The sequence below is a fragment of the Lissotriton helveticus genome, chromosome 1_1, assembly GCF_964261635.1.
Source record: "Lissotriton helveticus chromosome 1_1, aLisHel1.1, whole genome shotgun sequence".
NCBI classification, from domain to species: domain Eukaryota; kingdom Metazoa; phylum Chordata; class Amphibia; order Caudata; family Salamandridae; genus Lissotriton; species Lissotriton helveticus.
The window spans coordinates 330449541-330472812 of record NC_136057.1 but is presented as its reverse complement, the minus strand read 5'-3'; the positions used below and the strand labels follow the sequence as shown (position 1 = coordinate 330472812).

Genomic DNA, 23272 nt, shown 5'->3' with positions numbered 1-23272 from the left:
ACCCTGTGCCTCATGGGAACAGTCCATTCTGAACTGCCAAGCCATGTCTTTCCTGGACCGGATTAAGCATCCAAGGACTGGTTTCTGGCTATCAGCCGTCATCAGCCTGGATAGCTTGACTCCAGGGGTGTGGAGAGCATGGGACTCACGTCTGAGCATACCCATCCCACTTGGGGCGACAAAGGCAAAAACAACAGGTGATGGACAGAATGCAGAACATTGTCATACATTCACCCCAGTACAGAGATCTGGGCCTAAATCCATCGTTTTTTTGCACTCCACACCACCCCAGGTCAGACATGGCCATATGCAAATCAGCCTTGACCCTGTGCCTCATGGGAACAGTCCAGCCCAAACTGCCAAGCCATGTCTTTCCTGGACCGGATTAAGCATCCAAGGACCGTTTTCTGGCTATCAGCCGTCATCAGTCTGGATAGCTTGACTCCAGTGGTGTGGAGAGCATGGGACTCACGTCTGAGCATACCCATCCCACTCGGGACGACAAAGGAAAAAACAACAGGTGATGGACAGAATGCAGAACATTGTCATACATTCACCCCAGTACAGAGATCTGGGCCTAAATCCATCGTTTTTTTGCACTCCACACCACCCCAGGTCAGACATGGTCATATGCAAATCAGCCTTGACCCTGTGCCTCATGGGAACAGTCCAGCCCGAACTGCCAAGCCATGTCTTTCCTGGACCGGATTAAGCATCCAAGGACTGGTTTCTGGCTATCAGCCGTCATCAGCCTGGATAGCTTGACTCCAGTGGTGTGGAGAGTATGGGACTCACGTCTGACCATACCCATCCCACTCGGGACGACAAAGGAAAAAACAACAGGTGATGGACAGAATGCAGAACATTGTCATACATTCACCCTAGTACAGAGATCTGGGCCTAAATCCATCGTTTTTTTGACCTCCACACCACCCCAGGTCAGACATGGCCATATGCAAACCAGCCTTGACCCTGTGCCTCATGGGAACAGTCCAGCCTGAACTGCCAAGCCATGTCTTTCCTGGACCGGATTAAGCATCCAAGGACCGGTTTCTGGCTATCAGCCGTCATCTGCCTGGATAGCTTGACTCCAGTGGTGTGGAGAGCATGGGACTTACGTCTGAGCATACCCATCCCACTCGGGGCGACAAAGACAAAAATAACAGGTGATGGACAGAATGCAGAACATTGTCATACATTCACCCCAGTACAGAGATCTGGGCCTAAATCCATCGTTTTTTTGCACTCCACACCACCCCAGGTCAGACATGGCCATATGCAAATCAGCCTTGACCCTGTGCCTCATGGGAACAGTCCAGCCCGAACTGCCAAGCCATGACTTTCCTGGACCGGATTAAGCATCCAAGGACCGTTTTCTGGCTATCAGCCGTCATCAGCCTGGATAGCTTGACTCCAGTGGTGTGGAGAGCATGGGACTCACGTCTGAGCATACCCATCCCACTCGGGGTGACAAAGGCAAAAACAACAGGTGATGGACAGAATGCTGAACATTGTCATACATTCACCCCAGTACAGAGATCTGGGCCTAAATCCATCGTTTTTGTGCACTCCACACCACCCCAGGCCAGACATGGCCATATGCAAATCATCCTTGACCCTGTGCCTCATGGGAACAGTCCAGCACAAACTGCCAAGCCATGTCTTTCCTGGATCGGATTATGCATCCAAGGACCGGTTTCTGGATATCAGCCGTCATCAGCCTGGATAGCTTGACTCCAGTGGTGTGGAGAGCATGGGACTCACGTCTGAGCATACCCATCCCACTCGTGGCGACAAAGGCAAAAACAACAGGTGATGGACAGAATGCAGAACATTGTCATACATTCACCCCAATACAGCGATCTGGGCCTAAATCCATCTTTTTTTGCACTCCACACCACCCCAGGTCAGACATGGCCATATGCAAATCAGCCTTGACCCTGTGCCTCATGGGAACAGTCCAGCCCGAACTGCCAAGCCATGTCTTTCCTGGACCGGATTAAGCATCCAAGGACCGGTTTCTGGCTATCAGCCGTCATCAGCCTGGATAGCTTGACTCCAGTGGTGTGGAGAGTATGGGACTCACGTCTGACCATACCCATCCCACTCGTGACGACAAATGAAAAAACAACAGGTGATGGACAGAATGCAGAACATTGTCATACATTCACCCCAGTACAGAGATCTGGGCCTAAATCCACAGTTTTTTGCACTCCACACCACCCCAGGTCAGACATGGCCATATGCCAATTAGCCTTGACCCTGTGCTCATGGGAACAGTCCAGCCCGAACTGCCAAGCCATGTCTTTCCTGGACCGGATTAAGCATCCAAGGACCGGTTTCTGGCTATCAGCCGTCATCAGCCTGGATAGCTTGACTCCAGTGGTGTGGAGAGCATGGGACTTACGTCTGAGCATACCCATCCCACTCGGGGCGACAAAGCAAAAACAACAGGTGATGGACAGAATGCAGAACATTGTCATACATTCACCCCAGTACAGAGATCTGGGCCTAAATCCACAGTTTGTTTGCACTCCACACCACCCCAGGTCAGACATGGCCATATGCAAATCAGCCTTGGCCCTGTGCCTCATGGGAACAATCCAGCCCGAACTGCCAAGCCATGTCTGTCCTGGACTGGATTAAGCATCCAAGGACCGGTTTCTGGCTATCAGCCATCATCAGCCTGGATAGCTTGACTCAAGTGGTGTGGAGAGCATGGGACTCACGTCTGAGCATACCCATCCAACTAGGGGCGACAACGGCAAAAACAACAGGTGATGGACAGAATGCAGAACATTGTCATACATTCACCCCAGTACAGAGATCCGGGCCTAAATCCATCGTGTTTTTGCACTCCACACCACCCCAGGTCAGACATGCCCATATGCAAATCAGCCTTGACCCTGTGCCTCATGGGAACAGTCCATTCTGAACTGCCAAGCCATGTCTTTCCTGGACCGGATTAAGCATCCAAGGACTGGTTTCTGGCTATCAGCCGTCATCAGCCTGGATAGCTTGACTCCAGGGGTGTGGAGAGCATGGGACTCACGTCTGAGCATACCCATCCCACTTGGGGCGACAAAGGCAAAAACAACAGGTGATGGACAGAATGCAGAACATTGTCATACATTCACCCCAGTACAGAGATCTGGGCCTAAATCCATCGTTTTTTTGCACTCCACACCACCCCAGGTCAGACATGGCCATATGCAAATCAGCCTTGACCCTGTGCCTCATGGGAACAGTCCAGCCCAAACTGCCAAGCCATGTCTTTCCTGGACCGGATTAAGCATCCAAGGACCGTTTTCTGGCTATCAGCCGTCATCAGTCTGGATAGCTTGACTCCAGTGGTGTGGAGAGCATGGGACTCACGTCTGAGCATACCCATCCCACTCGGGACGACAAAGGAAAAAACAACAGGTGATGGACAGAATGCAGAACATTGTCATACATTCACCCCAGTACAGAGATCTGGGCCTAAATCCATCGTTTTTTTGCACTCCACACCACCCCAGGTCAGACATGGTCATATGCAAATCAGCCTTGACCCTGTGCCTCATGGGAACAGTCCAGCCCGAACTGCCAAGCCATGTCTTTCCTGGACCGGATTAAGCATCCAAGGACTGGTTTCTGGCTATCAGCCGTCATCAGCCTGGATAGCTTGACTCCAGTGGTGTGGAGAGTATGGGACTCACGTCTGACCATACCCATCCCACTCGGGACGACAAAGGAAAAAACAACAGGTGATGGACAGAATGCAGAACATTGTCATACATTCACCCTAGTACAGAGATCTGGGCCTAAATCCATCGTTTTTTTGACCTCCACACCACCCCAGGTCAGACATGGCCATATGCAAACCAGCCTTGACCCTGTGCCTCATGGGAACAGTCCAGCCTGAACTGCCAAGCCATGTCTTTCCTGGACCGGATTAAGCATCCAAGGACCGGTTTCTGGCTATCAGCCGTCATCTGCCTGGATAGCTTGACTCCAGTGGTGTGGAGAGCATGGGACTTACGTCTGAGCATACCCATCCCACTCGGGGCGACAAAGACAAAAATAACAGGTGATGGACAGAATGCAGAACATTGTCATACATTCACCCCAGTACAGAGATCTGGGCCTAAATCCATCGTTTTTTTGCACTCCACACCACCCCAGGTCAGACATGGCCATATGCAAATCAGCCTTGACCCTGTGCCTCATGGGAACAGTCCAGCCCGAACTGCCAAGCCATGACTTTCCTGGACCGGATTAAGTATCCAAGGACCGTTTTCTGGCTATCAGCCGTCATCAGCCTGGATAGCTTGACTCCAGTGGTGTGGAGAGCATGGGACTCACGTCTGAGCATACCCATCCCACTCGGGGTGACAAAGGCAAAAACAACAGGTGATGGACAGAATGCTGAACATTGTCATACATTCACCCCAGTACAGAGATCTGGGCCTAAATCCATCGTTTTTGTGCACTCCACACCACCCCAGGCCAGACATGGCCATATGCAAATCATCCTTGACCCTGTGCCTCATGGGAACAGTCCAGCACAAACTGCCAAGCCATGTCTTTCCTGGATCGGATTATGCATCCAAGGACCGGTTTCTGGATATCAGCCGTCATCAGCCTGGATAGCTTGACTCCAGTGGTGTGGAGAGCATGGGACTCACGTCTGAGCATACCCATCCCACTCGTGGCGACAAAGGCAAAAACAACAGGTGATGGACAGAATGCAGAACATTGTCATACATTCACCCCAATACAGCGATCTGGGCCTAAATCCATCTTTTTTTGCACTCCACACCACCCCAGGTCAGACATGGCCATATGCAAATCAGCCTTGACCCTGTGCCTCATGGGAACAGTCCAGCCCGAACTGCCAAGCCATGTCTTTCCTGGACCGGATTAAGCATCCAAGGACCGGTTTCTGGCTATCAGCCGTCATCAGCCTGGATAGCTTGACTCCAGTGGTGTGGAGAGTATGGGTCTCACGTCTGACCATACCCATCCCACTCGGGACGACAAAGGAAAAAACAACAGGTGATGGACAGAATGCAGAACATTGTCATACATTCACCCCAGTACAGAGATCTGGGCCTAAATCCACAGTTTTTTGCACTCCACACCACCCCAGGTCAGACATGGCCATATGCCAATTAGCCTTGACCCTGTGCTCATGGGAACAGTCCAGCCCGAACTGCCAAGCCATGTCTTTCCTGGACCGGATTAAGCATCCAAGGACCAGTTTCTGGCTATCAGCCGTCATCAGCCTGGATAGCTTGACTCCAGTGGTGTGGAGAGCATGGGACTTACGTCTGAGCATACCCATCCCACTCGGGGCGACAAAGCAAAAACAACAGGTGATGGACAGAATGCAGAACATTGTCATACATTCACCCCAGTACAGAGATCTGGGCCTAAATCCACAGTTTGTTTGCACTCCACACCACCCCAGGTCAGACATGGCCATATGCAAATCAGCCTTGGCCCTGTGCCTCATGGGAACAATCCAGCCCGAACTGCCAAGCCATGTCTGTCCTGGACTGGATTAAGCATCCAAGGACCGGTTTCTGGCTATCAGCCTGGATAGCTTGACTCAAGTGGTGTGGAGAGCATGGGACTCACGTCTGAGCATACCCATCCCACTCGGTGCGACAAAGGCAAAAACAACAGGTGATGGACAGACTGCAGTACATTGTCATACATTCATCCCAGTACAGGGATCTGGGCCTAAATCCATCGTTTTTTTGCACTCCACACCACCCCAGGTCAGACATGGCCATATGCAAACCAGCCTTGACCCTGTGCCTCATGGGAACAGTCCAGCCCGAACTGCCAAGCCATGTTTTCCTGGACCGGATTAAGCATCCAAGGACCGGTTTCTGGCTATCAGCCGTCATCAGCCTGGATAGCTTGACTCCAGTGGTGTGGAGAGCATGGGACTCACGTCTGAGCATACCCATCCCACTCGGGGCGACAAAGGCAAAAACAACAGGAGATGGACAGAATGCAGAACATTGTCATACATTCACCCCAGTACAGAGATCTGGGCCTAAATCCATCGTTTTTTTGCACTCCACACCACCCCAGGTCAGACATGGCCATATGCAAATCAGCCTTGATCCTGTGCCTCATGGGAACAGTCCAGACCGAACTGCCAAGCCATGTCTTTCCTGGACCGGTTTAAGCATCCAAGGACCGGTTTCTGGCTATCAGCCGGCATCAGCCTGGATAGCTTGACTCCAGTGGTGTGGAGAGAATGGGACTCACGTCTGAGCATACCCATCCAACTAGGGGCGACAACGGCAAAAACAACAGGTGATGGACAGAATGCAGAACATTGTCATACATTCACCCCAGTACAGAGATCCGGGCCTAAATCCATCGTGTTTTTGCACTCCACACCACCCCAGGTCAGACATGCCCATATGCAAATCAGCCTTGACCCTGTGCCTCATGGGAACAGTCCATTCTGAACTGCCAAGCCATGTCTTTCCTGGACCGGATTAAGCATCCAAGGACCTGTTTCTGGCTATCAGCCGTCATCAGCCTGGATAGCTTGACTCCAGTGGTGTGGAGAGCATGGGACTCACGTCTGAGCATACCCGTCCCACTCGGGGCGACAAAGGCAAAAACAACAGGCGATGGACAGAATGCAGAAAATTGTCATACATTCACCCGAGTACAGAGATCTGGGCCTAAATCCATCGTTTTTTTGCACTCCACACCACCCCAGATCAGACATGGCAATATGCAAATCAGCCTTGACCCTGTGCCTCATGGGAACAGTCCAGCCCGAACTGCCAAGCCATGTCTTTCCTGGACCGGATTAAGCATCAAAGGACCGGTTTCTGGCTATCAGCCGTCATCAGCCTGGATAGCTTGACTCCAGGGGTGTGGAGAGCATGGGACTCACGTCTGAGCATACCCATCCCACTTGGGGCGACAAAGGCAAAAACAACAGGTGATGGACAGAATGCAGAACATTGTCATACATTCACCCCAGTACAGAGATCTGGGTCTAAATCCATCGTTTTTTTGCACTCCACACCACCCCAGGTCAGACATGGCCATATGCAAATCAGCCTTGACCCTGTGCCTTATGGGAACAGTCCAGCCCAAACTGCCAAGCCATGTCTTTCCTGGACCGGATTAAGCATCCAAGGACCGTTTTCTGGCTATCAGCCGTCATCAGTCTGGATAGCTTGACTCCAGTGGTGTGGAGAGCATGGGACTCACGTCTGAGCATACCCATCCCACTCGGGACGACAAAGGAAAAAACAACAGGTGATGGACAGAATGCAGAACATTGTCATACATTCACCCCAGTACAGAGATCTGGGCCTAAATCCATCGTTTTTTTGCACTCCACACCACCCCAGGTCAGACATGGTCATATGCAAATCAGCCTTGACCCTGTGCCTCATGGGAACAGTCCAGCCCAAACTGCCAAGCCATGTCTTTCCTGGACCGGATTAAGCATCCAAGGACCGGTTTCTGGCTATCAGCCGTCATCAGCCTGGATAGCTTGACTCCAGTGGTGTGGAGAGTATGGGACTCACGTCTGACCATACCCATCCCACTCGGGACGACAAAGGAAAAAACAACAGGTGATGGACAGAATGCAGAACATTGTCATACATTCACCCTAGTACAGAGATCTGGGCCTAAATCCATCGTTTTTTTGACCTCCACACCACCCCAGGTCAGACATGGCCATATGCAAACCAGCCTTGACCCTGTGCCTCATGGGAACAGTCCAGCCTGAACTGCCAAGCCATGTCTTTCCTGGACCGGATTAAGCATCCAAGGACCGGTTTCTGGCTATCAGCCGTCATCTGCCTGGATAGCTTGACTCCAGTGGTGTGGAGAGCATGGGACTTACGTCTGAGCATACCCATCCCACTCGGGGCGACAAAGACAAAAATAACAGGTGATGGACAGAATGCAGAACATTGTCATACATTCACCCCAGTACAGAGATCTGGGCCTAAATCCATCGTTTTTTTGCACTCCACACCACCCCAGGTCAGACATGGCCATATGCAAATCAGCCTTGACCCTGTGCCTCATGGGAACAGTCCAGCCCGAACTGCCAAGCCATGACTTTCCTGGACCGGATTAAGCATCCAAGGACCGTTTTCTGGCTATCAGCCGTCATCAGCCTGGATAGCTTGACTCCAGTGGTGTGGAGAGCATGGGACTCACGTCTGAGCATACCCATCCCACTCGGGGTGACAAAGGCAAAAACAACAGGTGATGGACAGAATGCTGAACATTGTCATACATTCACCCCAGTACAGAGATCTGGGCCTAAATCCATCGTTTTTTTGCACTCCACACCACCCCAGGTCAGACATGGCCATATGCAAATCAGCCTTGACCCTGTGCCTCATGGGAACAGTCCAGCCCGAACTGCCAAGCCATGACTTTCCTGGACCGGATTAAGCATCCAAGGACCGTTTTCTGGCTATCAGCCGTCATCAGCCTGGATAGCTTGACTCCAGTGGTGTGGAGAGCATGGGACTCACGTCTGAGCATACCCATCCCACTCGGGGTGACAAAGGCAAAAACAACAGGTGATGGACAGAATGCAGAACATTGTCATACATTCACCCCAATACAGCGATCTGGGCCTAAATCCATCTTTTTTTGCACTCCACACCACCCCAGGTCAGACATGGCCATATGCAAATCAGCCTTGACCCTGTGCCTCATGGGAACAGTCCAGCCTGAACTGCCAAGCCATGTCTTTCCTGGACCGGATTAAGCATCCAAGGACCGGTTTCTGGCTATCAGCCGTCATCAGCCTGGATAGCTTGACTCCAGTGGTGTGGAGAGTATGGGACTCACGTCTGACCATACCCATCCCACTCGGGACGACAAAGGAAAAAACAACAGGTGATGGACAGAATGCAGAACATTGTCATACATTCACCCCAGTACAGAGATCTGGGCCTAAATCCATCGTTTTTTTTACCTCCACACCACCCCAGGTCAGACATGGCCATATGCAAATCAGCCTTGACCCTGTGCCTCATGGGAACAGTCCAGCCCGAACTGTCAAGCCATGACTTTCCTGGACCGGATTAAGCATCCAAGGACCGTTTTCTGGCTATCAGCCGTCATCAGCCTGGATAGCTTGACTCCAGTGGTGTGGAGAGCATGGGACTCACGTCTGAGCATACCCATCCCACTCGTGGCGACAAAGGCAAAAACAACAGGTGATGGACAGAATGCAGAACATTGTCATACATTCACCCCAATACAGCGATCTGGGCCTAAATCCATCTTTTTTTGCACTCCACACCACCCCAGGTCAGACATGGCCATATGCAAATCAGCCTTGACCCTCTGCCTCATGGGAACAGTCCAGCCCTAACTGCCAAGCCATGTCTTTTCTGGACCGGAATAAGCATCCAAGGACCGGTTTCTGGCTATCAGCCGTCATCAGCCTGGATAGCTTGACTCCAGTGGTGTGGAGAGCATGGGACTCACGTCTGAGCATACCCATCCCACTCAGGGCGACAAAGGCAAAAACAACAGGTAATGGACAGAATGTCAGAAACCGGTCCTCGGAAGCATGTTTCCGGTTCAGGGAAGGCATGGCTTGGCAGTTCGGGCTTCACTGTTCCCATCAGGCACAGGGTCAGACTGATTTGCATACAGCCATGTCTGAACTGGGGTGGCAGAGTGGGCTAAAGAACGGTGATGGATCAAACCCAGATCTTTTGACTGGGTTGGAGTGTTTGATTGGTTAAGATGCTCCGTCCATCACCACCCCCTTTTGTACCGCTTTGGCCGCCATAGGTGTGGCAGGGTATGCTCAGACGTGAGTCCCTTGCTCACTTTGCCACTGTATTCAAGCAAGCTGGGCTGAAGATGGTTGGAATGCCAGAAACCCGTCCTCGGAAGCTTGTTTCCGGTCCAGGGAAGGCATGGCTTGGCAGTTCGGGCTGGACTGTTCCCATGAGGCACAGGGTCAGACTGATTTGCATACAGCCATGTCTGAACTGGGGTGGCAGAGTGGGCTAAAGAACGGTGATGGAGCAAACCCAGATCTTTTGACTGGGTGTGAGTGTTTGATTGGTTCAGATGCTCCGTCCATCACCACCCCCTTTTGTACCCCTTTGGCCGCCATAAGTGTGGCAGGGTATGCTCAGACGTGAGTCCCTTGCTCACTTTGCCACTGGATTCAAGCAAGCCGGGCTGAAGACGGCTGGAATGCCAGAAACCGGTCCTCGGAAGCTTGTTTCCGGTCCAGGGAAGGCATGGCTTGGCAGTTCAGGCTGGACTGTTCCCATGAGGCACAGGGTCAGACTGATTTGCATACAGCCATGTCTGAACTGGGGTGGCAGAGTGGGCTAAAGAATGGTGATGGATCAAACCCAGATCTTTTGACTGGGTGTGTTTGATTGGTTCAGATGCTCCGTCCATCACCACCCCCTTTTGTACCGCTTTTGCCCGCATAAGTGTGGCAGGGTATGCTCAGACGTGAGTCCCTTGCTCACTTTGCCACTGGATTCAAGCAAGCCGGGCTGAAGACGGCTGGAATGCCAGAAACCGGCCCTCGGAGGCTTGTTTCCGGTCCAGGGAAGGCATGGCTTGGCAGTTCGTCTGGACTGTTCCCATGAGGCACAGGGTCAGACTGATTTGCATACAGCCATGTCTGAACTGGGGTGGCAGAGTGGGCTAAAGAACGGTGATGGATCAAACCCAGATCTTTTGACTGTGTTTGATTGGTTCAGATGCTCCGTCCATCACCACCCCCTTTTGTACCAATCCATTAGGAGAGCATTCCCCTGCGTCCCTGGCCGGTGGAGTCTGGACGCGAAGGCGTGGCATTTTGCGTTTTCGTCATCTGCAAACAAGTCTATGGTTGGACGACCCCAACAACGAAAAAGTTCTTCTACCACTGTTTAATCCGCCTGGAAGGTGTACTGCCACTACTGATAGGCCCCGAGCCAGAAGCCAGTGCCAGATCACCTGAGCCACCAGGGAGAGAGGGCGAGATCGTGTGACCCTTGCTTGTTCAGATAGAACATGGTGGTGGTATTGTCTGTCTGACCTAGGACTGAATCGGTGTTTATAGCTGGAAGAAAAGCCTTGAGAGCTAGATGAACTGCCCGAAGCTCCAGCATGTTGATGTGGTAGGTTTGGTGCTGAGGTGACCACCGACCTTGAATTTGAAGGCATCCCATGTGTGCTCCCCAGCCCTCTAGAGAAGCGTCCGTGACCATGGACAGTGTTGGAAGAGGTTGGTGAAACGGTACTCCCAGCAACACATTCTGCAGGCGAGTCCACCATAGGATGGACGTCCTCACTGTCTGGGACAAATTTATTCGATCCTCCCAATCCCCTGTCGCTTGGTCCCACTGGTCCTCTAGAGCCTGCTGCAGAGGTCGCATTCTCAGTCTGGCATTCGGTATCAGAAAAATGCAGGACGCCATGGAGCCCAGCAGGGAAGCTACCTGTCTGACTGATGGATTTCGAGGCTGGAGGAGAGTCCTGCACTTTTGTTTCATAGATGATAGTCTCTCCTCCGAAGGAAAAGCTTTTCCCAAACTTGTGTCCAGAACTGCGCCCAGGTAGTAGATGCTCTGGGTCGGTTGTTGGACAGACTTTTCCATGTTCACATGGAGGCCTAGCTTGTGTAACTGCTGTAGGCACAGTTGAAAATCGCTGAGTACCTGTCGAGGAGATGGGCCTTTCAGGAGCCAGTCGTCCAGGTATGGATAGACGAAGAGCCCCTTCTTGTGTAGATTAGCTACAACCACTGCCATGCATTTGGTGAAGACTCGTGGTGCTGACTTGAGCCAGAAGGGCAGCACTTTGTACTGGTAATGCTTGCTTCCTACCACAAATCTCAAGTATTTCCGATGGCGAAGGGCGATCGGAATATGAAAGTACGCATCTTGCAAATCCACCGAACACATCCAATCCCCGACTTGAAGATGTGGGCATATTTGATGATGAGCCAACATGCGGAACCTTTCTTTGACCACCACCTTGTTTAGAAGGCGAAGGTCCAAGATGGGTCTGAACTTGTCCTCCTGATATTTTTTGGGGTCAAGAAAGTATCTGGAGTAGACTCCTTTTCCCCTTTGAGAGAGAGGAACCTCTTCGATGGCTCTTTTTTGGAGAAGGTTTAGTTGGTACGGGCAAGACTTTTTTGGTGGTATGGGCTTTGGGATCGCACGGAAACGTAGTGCATATCCATTGCGCAGTATATTCAGCACCCAACGATCTTTTGTGATGCTGACCCACTCTGCCAGATGTTGCGAAGCACTTCCAGTGGGCAACGGCGCCAGAGGAAGCCACTGCTCAAGCTTTCCCTCCTCTCGTTGTGGAAGAGGACTGCTGATGACCTCCTCTACCTCTGTTGGATTTGCCTCCTCGAAATTGGGTTTTTCCCTGATTTTTGTTCTGGGACCACTGAGGGGTTTGAACCCTCTGTTGAGCCCCTCTGCCCCTGTTGGATTTAAAGCGTCGTTTGAATTCCTTCTTCTTCTCCAAACCGACCGTTTTTACCGTGTCCAGTTCGGTTTTCATCCGGGTCATTTCCTCATCCGTGTGTTTCCCGAAGAGAGAGGACCCAGAGAAAGGAAGATTCAAGGTACGTTGTTGAGCATCAGGTTTCAGGCCTGTTAAGCGTAACCAAGAAGACCTTCTGGCACATACTCCATGAGAATAAGAATGCACCGCCAACACTGCACCGTCCGCCGCGGTGGTTATCATTTGGTTTGCCACCAGACAGCCTTCCGTTAGTGTCTCTTCAAAGTCCTTTTGGTCCTCCTTCGGGAGCTTGGCTTTGAAGCGCTCCATCGAGTCCCATAAGGCTCTGTCATATCTTCCCAGCAGCGCGGACGCACTGGATACCTTCAGGGCAGAAGCGGCAGCAGTACAAACTCTGCGACCCCATGAGTCCTGTGTCTTACTGTCCTTATCTGGCGGGACAGAAGATAAAGGAGTGACTGCATGGGCCTTCCGAGCCGCTGCCACAATCATAGAATCTGCTGGTGGATCAGATTTGACCAAGACTGGGTCTGAGTCAGCAGGCTTGTATTTCTTTTGTATACGAGCCGGCACTGCTCTGATGGTTGCAGGGGTGAGGAAAATGTTCTTGATTGGTTCTATGAGTCCTGGGACTAAATGAAGCAACGGACGGGAAGAAGATTTTTGGTGTAATGTCTCAAAAATTACAGTGGAAGTCACTTGTGGGACAGCCATCTCAATATTTAATTTCTGTGCCCCTCTCTGCAGAACATCTAGATAGGTATTGATGTCGTCCACTGGAGAGACTCTGGAGATAGGGCTGTCTGTGAGAGTAGGGGAGTAATTTCTTCTGGAAGATCGGGTAGAGGAGGTAGAAGAGGTGGAAGGAGTTCTTCTACTCCTGCGATGGGAACTGCGTCGCCTCTCGCGCGATCTTCTGGAACGTTCTTCCCTTCTTGGAGAACGAGATCTTCTGGGACGTTCCTCTCTTCTTGGAGAACGAGATCTATCTGGTCTCCTTTCAGGTGAACATGCTGCCTGTCGCCTGGGAGGACTGACTCTGTCTACTTCAGCCACCAGCCTTCGCAGCGGAGATCTATGTTCCGGGCTGATGTACTGCCGAAGGCGTTCCGTAGCCCCTGATTCCTGCCAATTTTGCAGTGGTGCATACCATATAGGGGACAGCCTCACCCCAGGAGCAGAAACTTCTGACCGATGTGGAGGAGATTTATGGACAGGACTTCTGGTGCCTGAAGATGATCTGGAGGAACCTGAAGACTGAGGAGATGAGTGACGCGAAGCCGATTCCGTAACAAGAATCGCAGAGTGCTTCGACGTCGATCTATCCCTCATCGTCGATGAGTGATGGGAAGAACGACGGTCTCTCGATGTCGAACGGCGCTGACTTGCCGACGACGGAGCTTTCTCTCTCGACGTGTGTCTACGTGACGACGGCGGAGGAACTCTAGACATCCTCGACACCGAACGTCAACGAGACCTCGACGGAGATCGCCTCTCCGACGCTGATCGACGCCTGTTTGTCGACGGCGGAGGGGTCTTGGTCCTCGCCGCCGGACGTCGCCCTGTTGACGTCGGCGGGGGAGTCACACTTCTGGACACCGATCGTCATCGAGATGACGACGGCGGAGGTGTGCCGCCCCTCCACGCCGATCATCGCCTGGTTGACGACGGCGGAGGCGTCTTGGTCCTCGACGCTGATCGTCGCGGAGTTGACGACGGCGGAGGGGTCTTGGTCCTCGACGCCAATCGTCGCCGAGTTGACGACGGCGGAGGGGTCTTGGTCCTCGACGCCGAGCGCCGCCTGGTTGGTGACGGCGGAGGGGTCTTGTTCCTCGATGCCGATCGGCGCCCGGTTGACGACGGCGGAGGAGTCATGCGCCTCGATGCTGATCGCCGCCCTGCTGCCGATCGGCGCCCGGTTGACGACGGCGGAGGAGTCATGCGCCTCGACGCCGATCGCCGCCCTGTTGACGATGGCGGAGGCGTGACCTCCCTCGACGCCGATCGTCGCCTGGTTGACGGCGGGGGAGGGGATTTCGCTGACAGAGCTGGCATCCTCGACGTCGGGGGCGAACCCGATCTTCTTATCGACGGCGAGCCCGCCGTCGATGGTCGTTTTTCAGCTGGAAAACCCACCGGTAGATGTTTCTTCAGCGCCGAGCCCGGTGTTGAAGTTGAAGGACGTGAATACTTGCCTTTTGAAGGACTTCTGGCCCTCTTGATGCCCTTCCTCTCTGGGGATCTTCCTCTGGAGGACCTTTGAGCCAGTCCATAAATGCGGTTTCTTTCTCTGTCCTTGAGAGTTCTCTCAGACAGGCGTTCGCAATATGGACAGTTCTTAGGATCATGATGATCAGGCAAGCAAAGTATACAGACATCATGACTGTCTGATTTTCCCTTCTTGTTGCCACAAGAAGGACAGTTGTCAAAAAGAGAAGGCATTTTAAAATAAAATGCCACACAAAAAACTGTCTAAAAAGACAGAACCTTACTTGACAAGATGTTAAAAGTCAAAGTAAGTATCAAAGGATAGAATATTGAAGTAAATTTCTGTCAGAAAAGCCAGAAAAGAGTGGAGCTGTGTTACCAGGGTCCTTCCTGAAGGAGCCGGAAAGAACAACTGACCTAACTGTCACCCCTGGCTATTGATGAGGATTCCCTGGAAGAGAATCCTAGTTCTCTTCCAGGGGTATCCTCATCAAAGTCATAAGCATTAGAATATTCCTGCCCATGCGCGGGACCCCGGAAACACTAAATTATATGTGCCCCACATATATATAACCATATATATATATATAAACATATATATATAAAAATAAGCAATTGCAGCCTAATAAACATCAGAGCTGAATATGCAGTAAAGAATTTCCACCATACATGAAAGAAATGCATTAGAAACATGAGAAACAACAACAAAGCTTGTTTAGAAACTGTTTTAATGCTCAGAAAACAGTAGAAATTCTCAGAAAACACTGGAAGCATAGAAAGCACCCAGGCTGCATTGCAAATACCCAGTCTAAAAAGACTGAACAGCTAACCTGTAGCAGCATAGCAGTAAACTGACACTGTGCCTTTAAGGCACTCCTGACCCCCAGCTTCCCATCATGCCTCAGGGGAGACAGTTAGGTCAGTTGTTCTTTGCGGAGACTGAATAAACCATGGAACATAGGCTAACAATATCTCCAAACAAATAGCAATCCTTTGCCCGGGGAGGCGGGAGGGTTGCTTATGACTTTGATGAGGATACCCCTGGAAGAGAACTAGGATTACAGGTAAGTAACTAATCCTTCTCTTCCAGGGGATCCTCATCAATAGTCATAAGCATTAGAATAGAATAGCGAGCCTCACCTCATCTCCCTGCGGGCAAAGGAAAATACATGAAAAAACATGATAAGAACGCTCGGGCAAAAAACCCAAGGTAGGATAGAGCCCTATCCAAACAGATGCCTCAAAGAGGCCTGGCCTACTTGAGCATCAGCCCTGGAATCAGTTTCTAGGCAGTGGTGCCTCGTAAAGGTATGAACTGATTTCCAGACCGCAGCCTTGCAAATTTCAGACATAGGGACGTCATGCAAGAAAGCCACTGTGTCTGCTTCCCTCCTGGTGGAATGTGCTTTGGGAAGTAAAGGTAAGGGCCTTTTCACCAGCTGGTAAGCCAAGGTGATACAGGATACAATCCATCTAGAAATGGATCTTTTCGCTGCAGGAAACCCTGTTCTAATAGCGCCATAGTTGACAAATAACTGGTCTGTCTTTCTTATACCTTTAGTACTAATAAGGTAAAACTTAAGTACCCTCTTGAGGTCTAGAGAGTGAAGAACCTGCTCAGCTGGGGATGCAAGATTAGGAAAGAAATACGGTAAGGAAATGGACTGATTGATGTGAAAATCAGACACCACCTTAGGGAGAAAAGAAGGATGGGCCGTCAGCACTACTCTGTTGTGATGGAACACAGTGTAAGGTTCTTTGGTTCATAGTGCCTGGATCTCGCTGACTCTGCGAGCCGAAGTAATGGCAACCAGAAAGGCGGCCTTCCAGGATAAATGTTGCAGGGAAGACCGATGTATTGGTTCAAAAGGGGGGCCCATAAGTTTGGACAATACCAAATTAAGCTCCCAAGCAGGAGAAGGGCTTCGAACAGGTGGGTACATTTTCTTTAACCTCTGCAAGAAGTCCTTAACCACTTCCATCTGTAAAAAAGAAGGCTGCGTAGGAGACTTCCTATAGGCCATAATGGCAGACAAATGCACTCTGATGGAAGCATACTTAAGACCAGATCTTGCTAAGTGTAGGAGGTAAGGGAGAATAACATCCTCCTGGCCCTTGTTCGGATCCAGGTGACGTTCCCTACACCAAAGAAAAAACCTCTACCACTTAAACACGTAAGACGTCCTTGTGGAGGGCCTTTTGGCTTCTTTCAAAATATGCATAAAATCAGGAGGCAGATTCAAATGTCCGTATTGGAGGACCTCATGAGCCATGCTATTAAGGTCAGGGAGGGAAGGTTGGGATGAAGAATCCTCCCCCCCATCTTGGACAGAAGGTCCGGCCTGCAGGGCAACCTCCTGTGTGGAAGTACCGACAGATGAAGAAGGTCCGGGTACCACCACTGCCGTGGCCAATCCGGAGCTACCAGGATCATGGTCATGTCTGATCTGAGGAGCTTGGACACCACCTTCGGGATCAGGGACAGAGGAGGAAAAGCATAAGCAAAGGTCCCTGAACAGTCCATCAAAAGTGCATTCCCTCGTGTCCCTGGACGATGGAATCTGGACGCGAAGTTGTGGCATTTTGTGTTTACATCGTCTGTGAAAAGGTCTTTTTCCGCACGACCCCACCGATGGAAGAGGTCTGCCACCACCTCATCGTGCAGCACCCAGTCTGGCTGGTCTTCGAAGTGCCTGCTGAGTGCATCTGCTTTGATGTTTAGCTCGCCTGGCAGGTGCACCGCTACTACTGTGAGGTTCCGGGCGAGAAGCCAGTGCCAGATCGCCTGTGACTCCAGGGAGAGGGGACGCGACCGGGTTCCGCCCTGCTTGTTCAGGTAGAACATGGTCGTTATGTTGTCGGTCTGGACCAGCACCGAATCCGAGTCTATGGCAGGCAGAAAAGCTTTCAGAGCCAGATGGACCTCTCGAAGATCCAGCAGGTTTATGTGGTAGGACTGCTCCTTGGTCGACCACCGTCCCTGTATCTGGAGGCACCCCATGTGTGCCCCCCAGCCTTGGAGAGACACGCCCATCACTATGGACTGCACAGGGAGGGGCTGATGAAAAGGAACTCCCACCATCAGATTGCGCTGTTGAGTCCACCATTAGATGGAGGATTTTGCCGGCTGGGAGAGAGATATTCGATCCTCCCATCGACCTGTAACCTGATCCCACTGGTCCTCTAGAGATTGTTGCAAGGGACGCATCCGCAGCCTGGCGTGGGGGATGAGGAAAATGCACGACGCCATGGATCCTAGCAGAGATGCCACCTGCCGGACCGTCGGGCGCTGTACCTGGAGCAGAAGCTTGCATTTCTGTCGCATTGAGGACAGTCTCTCCTCCGAAGGATACGCTCTTCGCATGCTTGTGTCCAGAACGGAGCCAAGATAGTGGATGCTCTGAGTGGGAGTCTGCACTGACTTGTCCTTGTTGACATGGAGGCCAAGCTTGTGCAGATGCCGTAGGCAGGTCTGAAAGTCGTGACTCACTTGCTGCGGAGATGGACCTTTCAGCAGCCAGTCGTCCAGATATGGGTAGACGAAGAGACCTTTGTTGTGCAGGAAAGCTGCCACCACCGCCATGCACTTGGTGAAGACTCTCGGCGCTGACTTGAGGCCGAAGGGCAGAACCTTGTATTGGTAGTGTTTGTGGCCGACTACAAACCTCAGGTACTTGCAGTGGTGTTATCCAATGGCGATGTGGAAGTACCCATCTTGGAGGTCCACCGAACACATCCAATCGCCGACTTGAAGATGTGGACATATTTGGTGAAGGGCCAACATGCAAAACTTCTCCTTGATTATAAACTTGTTTAGAAGTCGAAGGTCCAGAATAGGTCGAAACTTGCCCTCCTGATCTTTTTTGGGGACAAGAAAGTACCTGGAGTAAACTCCTCTTCCTCTTTGCGAGTGCGGAACCTCTTCTATAGCCTGCTTTTGAAGAAGAGCTCTCACCTCTTTTCGAAGCAAATGCAACTGATGAGGTTGTGACTTTTTTGGCTGAATGTCCTGTGGACGCGCACGGAAACGAAGTGCGTATCCATTCCTCAGTATATTCAGCACCCAACGATCTTTTGTGATGCTGACCCACTCTGCTAGATGTTGAGATACGCTTCCTCCTACCGGAGTGGGTAACTGTGGCAGAGGAAGACACTGTTCATGATTTGCCACCTCTCGTCGTGGCAGAGGACTGCTGTTGACCACCTCTACCTCGGTTAGACTTCCCTCCTCGAAACTGAGGTTTGTTCTGGGTCTTGCCTTGGGACCACTGAGGGCTTTGAACCCTCTTCTGAGGTCCCTTGCGTTGGTTAGATTTGTAGCGGCGCTTGAATTCTTTCTTCTTCTCTAGACCAACCGCTTTGACAGTGTCTAACTCTGTTTTCATCCTTGTCATCTCTTCTTCTGCGTGAGCACCGAAGAGAGAAGAGCCAGAGAAAGGGAGGTTGAGAATCCTCTGCTGGGCATCAGGTTTCAGGCCTGTGAGTCTTAACCAGGCCGACCTCCTGGCGCATACTCCATGCGCATAGGAATGTGCGGAGAGCACCGCACCATCCGCCGCCATACTAATCACCTGATTAGCCACCAGGGAACCCTCCGTGACAATCTCATCGAAATCCTTTTGATCCTCTTTGGGGAGCTTGGTTTTTAAACGTTCCAAAGAGTCCCAGAGCGCTCTGTCAAAATGGCCAAGCAATGCAGCCACACTGGAAACCTTAAGAGAGGAAGAAGCAGATGTACAGGCTCTACGACCCCATGAGTCTTGGGATCTGCTCTCTTTGTCAGGCAGCACAGAAGAGGAAGCTGACACCGCATGAGTCTTTTTGGCAGCCGCCACAATCACAGAGTCTGCAGGTGGATCCGTTCTGACAAAGACCGGATCCGATGAAGCCGGTTTGTACTTTTTTAGAAGATGCGCCGGCACTGCTTTTATGGTTGCTGGCGTCAGAAAAGTGTCCATGACGGGGTCCAAGATCCCCGGAACCAACGGAAGCAGAGGTCGAGATGCCGTTTTCTGGTGGAGTGTCTCGAAAATCACCGTAGTCGTGACTTGCGGGACTGACATCTCGATATTGAGTTTCGTGGCACCTCTCTGCAGGACATCATGGTAGGTGTTGATGTCATCTATGGGAGAGACCCTGGAAATTGGGCTGTCCGATAGTGTGGGGGAGTAATCCATCCTGGAGGAGCGGGTGGAGGAAGTAGAGGAGGTAGATGGTGGTCTTCTCCTCCACCGATGTTCCTTGTGTCTCCGCTCCTGCGACCTTCTGACGCGTTCCTCCCGCCTTGGAGAACGCGATCTCACGTCCCTTCTCTCAGGAGATTTGTGCCTGGGGGGACTCTCCCTGTCTGCCTCTTCAACCAGTCACTGAAGCGGTAATCGATGCACAGAGCTGGCCTACTCCTGCATGCGTTTTGTAGCACCAGAGTCCCGCCAGTGGGTCAAATGCAGTTGCCATCTCGGGGACAATCTAGCAGCCGTCTGGGCCTCCTAGGATTTTGAGGGAGACCTTCGGGCACGAGCAGCCACTTCAGGAGAGGCAGATTTGCTCATGGCAGAGTGAGAAGACGAGTGGCGTGAGGCTGACTCCGTTACTAACACCACAGAACCATCCCTCGACCTCGCAGAGGTGTTTCTCGACGTCGAGCGTGCTCTCGACGGCGATGGATGCGGTCAATGGTCCTGCCGTCTGCTCGACGTCGAACGCCACCTCGACGGCGGCCTGCGGCAAGCTGGAGAATGCTCTCTCGACATCGAACGGCGTCTTTCCGTCGAGGTCGAACGCCTCCTGGACGAAGGCTTCCAAGCAGGCTGTGGAGGGGTTCTTCTATCCCTCGACGCCGAGCGTCGCCGAGATGACGCTGGAGACCCACGTCTCGACGCTGATCGCCGCTGAGGTGGCGACGGCGGAGGGGTCTGTGCACTCGACGTCAATCGCTGTTGGGACTGCGATGATCGAAGAAAGCCTGCCCTCGATGTCGAGCGTCCTACCTGATGTCGTCGGAGGGGTCCTGTTCCTCGACGCAGATCATCGCCAGATTGACGACGGCGGAGGGGTGATACTCCTCGACGCCGATCAACGCCGGGTTGACGACGGCGGAGGGTCTCTGGTCCTCGCCGCTGATCGTCACCTAGTTGACGACGGCAGAGGGTCTCTGGTCCTTGACGCCGGTCGTCGCCGGGTTGACGACGGCGGAGGTTCTGGTCCTCGATGCTGATCGCCGCCGGATTGACGGCAGCGGAGGAGACTTGTCCGTCAAGGCCGATCGTCGGCGAGTTGGCGACGGCAGAGGATCCCAGATCTGCGACATCGACGACGTACCTTTTTTCGACGTCGGGCCCGCCGTCGACGGTCTTTTCTTCGATAAATGTCCCTCCTGAAGGTCTTTTCTCAGCGCCGAGCTAGACGCTGAGGTAGAGGGACGCGAGGACTTGTGCCTAGAAGTGGATATATGTGTACAAAAAAATTGCCAACTTCACCTTACTTGACACCTCCCAATTGAGGAAAACAAACCAGTATTACTATATGGTCTGTTTGGTATATTTACTTAATACCTTTTTGCTTTTTATTTCATTATATTCAGAAAAGTTTAGGTACAAAAAAGACACTTAAATACAATCAACAATTTCAACATAAATTTTCAAAGCAAATTACATTCCACATTGCATATATAAACACCAAATAAATTACATTACATATATAAACACCATATTAATTTGGATCAACAATTAGACTCACATAAATGATATCTAACTAAACAAAGGACAAAGTGAACATTTAGATACTATTATTAGACAAGTAGCAAATTAATGCATATTAAATTTGTCAAAGTCATTAAATGTGCTGCAAATTAATGCATTCCTGATTCAAAAGCCGACGCGTTTCGAACACATTCCTGTCACTTTATGGGTTCTCATCAGGGCTCTCTCTCTTTTATTTATCTGAATCATTGCTGGTCGTATGTTCTAATGTTAAAAAAAAAAAAAATCTTGTTTTACTTCGCAATTGCAGTGTTCCCCTCCGTCGCTGGTCTCCTCTTTGTTGTGTATACCGAGTATAAATCTGCAGTGTCCATTGGCCATTTTTTTTTTTTTAATACAGCGCGGGACCGCGCATTTAAAGAAAGCAGGAACACGAGGACCACTCCTTCCATTGTATAAAATAAATCCGAGACGTGCAGCACCCCGCGCATGAAGCGCTGAAGTAAAAAGAGTTATCGTAATTATTAAGAAAAAATCGATAAGGGTGCAAACACAAAGATAAAGATCGTAAAAGATAAAGAAACACACAATCTAGACAGTGAATACTAGAACATACGACCAGCAATGATTCAGATAAATAAAAGAGACAGAGCCCTGATGAGAACCCATAAAGTGACAGGAATGGGTTCGAAACGCGTCAGCTTTTGAATCAGGAATGCATTAATTTGCAGCACATTTAATGACTTTGACCAATTTAATATGCATTAATTTTCTACTTGTTTAATAATAGTATCTAAATGTTCACTTTGTCCTTTGTTTAGTTAGATATCATTTATGTGAGTTTAATTGTTGATCCAAATGAATATGGTGTTTATATATGTAATGTAATTTATGTGGTGTTTATATATGCAATGTGGAATGTAATTTGCTTTGAAAATTTATGTTGGAATTGTTGAATGTATTTAAGTGTCTTTTTTGTACCTAAACTTTTCTGAATATAATGAAATAAAAAGCAAAAAGGTATTAAGTAAATATACCAAACAGACCACATAGTAATACTGGTTTGTTTTCCTCAATTGGGAGGTGTCAAGTAAGGTGAAGTTGGCAATTTTTTTGTACACATTTAATTGATGGTCCAGCTGACTTCATGGTTAAGGACCTAATTCCTTAGTGTTGGAAGTGGATATAGGCCTCTTGGATCCCTTCTTCACAGGGGACCTACCTCTAGATTTTCCTGCCAGACCATAAAGTCGAATCCTCGCCCTTTCTTTCAAAGTTCTACTGGTAAGGGTCTGGCAAACAGGACAGGTTTTGGGATCATGATCCTCAGGAAGACAGAGGATACAGACCTCATGGGAGTCTGACTTGGCCTTCTTTTTCCCACAAGAAGGGCAAGGGTCAAAAAGAGAAGACATTTTAAAAGCAAAAAAATGTCCAAACCTGTCAAAGAAAGACAGCTACTGACTTCTAAAGTCAAAAGACGTCGAAGTAAGTAATAACATTTGTGAAAAAGAATGAAGTTTCTGACAGAAATCAGAAAAGAAGTGGAGCTGTGTTGCCAGGATCCTTCTAGAAGGAGCCGGAAATAACAACTGACCTAACTGTCTCCCCTGAGGCATGATGGGAAGCTGGGGGTCAGGAGTGCCTTAAAGGCACAGTGTCAGTTTACTGTTATGCAGCTACAGGTTAGCTGTTCAGTCTTTTTAGACTGGGTATTTGCAATGCAGCCTGGGAGCTTTCTATGCTTCCAGTGTTTTCTGAGAATTTCTACTGTTTTCTGAGCATTAAAATAGTTTCTAAACAAGCTTTGTTGTTGTTTTTCATGTTTCTAATGCATTTCTTTCATGTAC

At 50.6% G+C, this 23272-nt stretch overlaps 1 protein-coding gene across 14 annotated transcripts in view; it reads right to left on the bottom strand.

The window, feature by feature from the left end:
* Positions 1 to 23272, bottom strand: part of LOC144804990 (V-type proton ATPase 116 kDa subunit a 4-like) — a 6844636-nt gene that overhangs the window by 4912690 nt on the left and 1908674 nt on the right. The gene's annotated exons all lie outside the window — the stretch shown is intronic.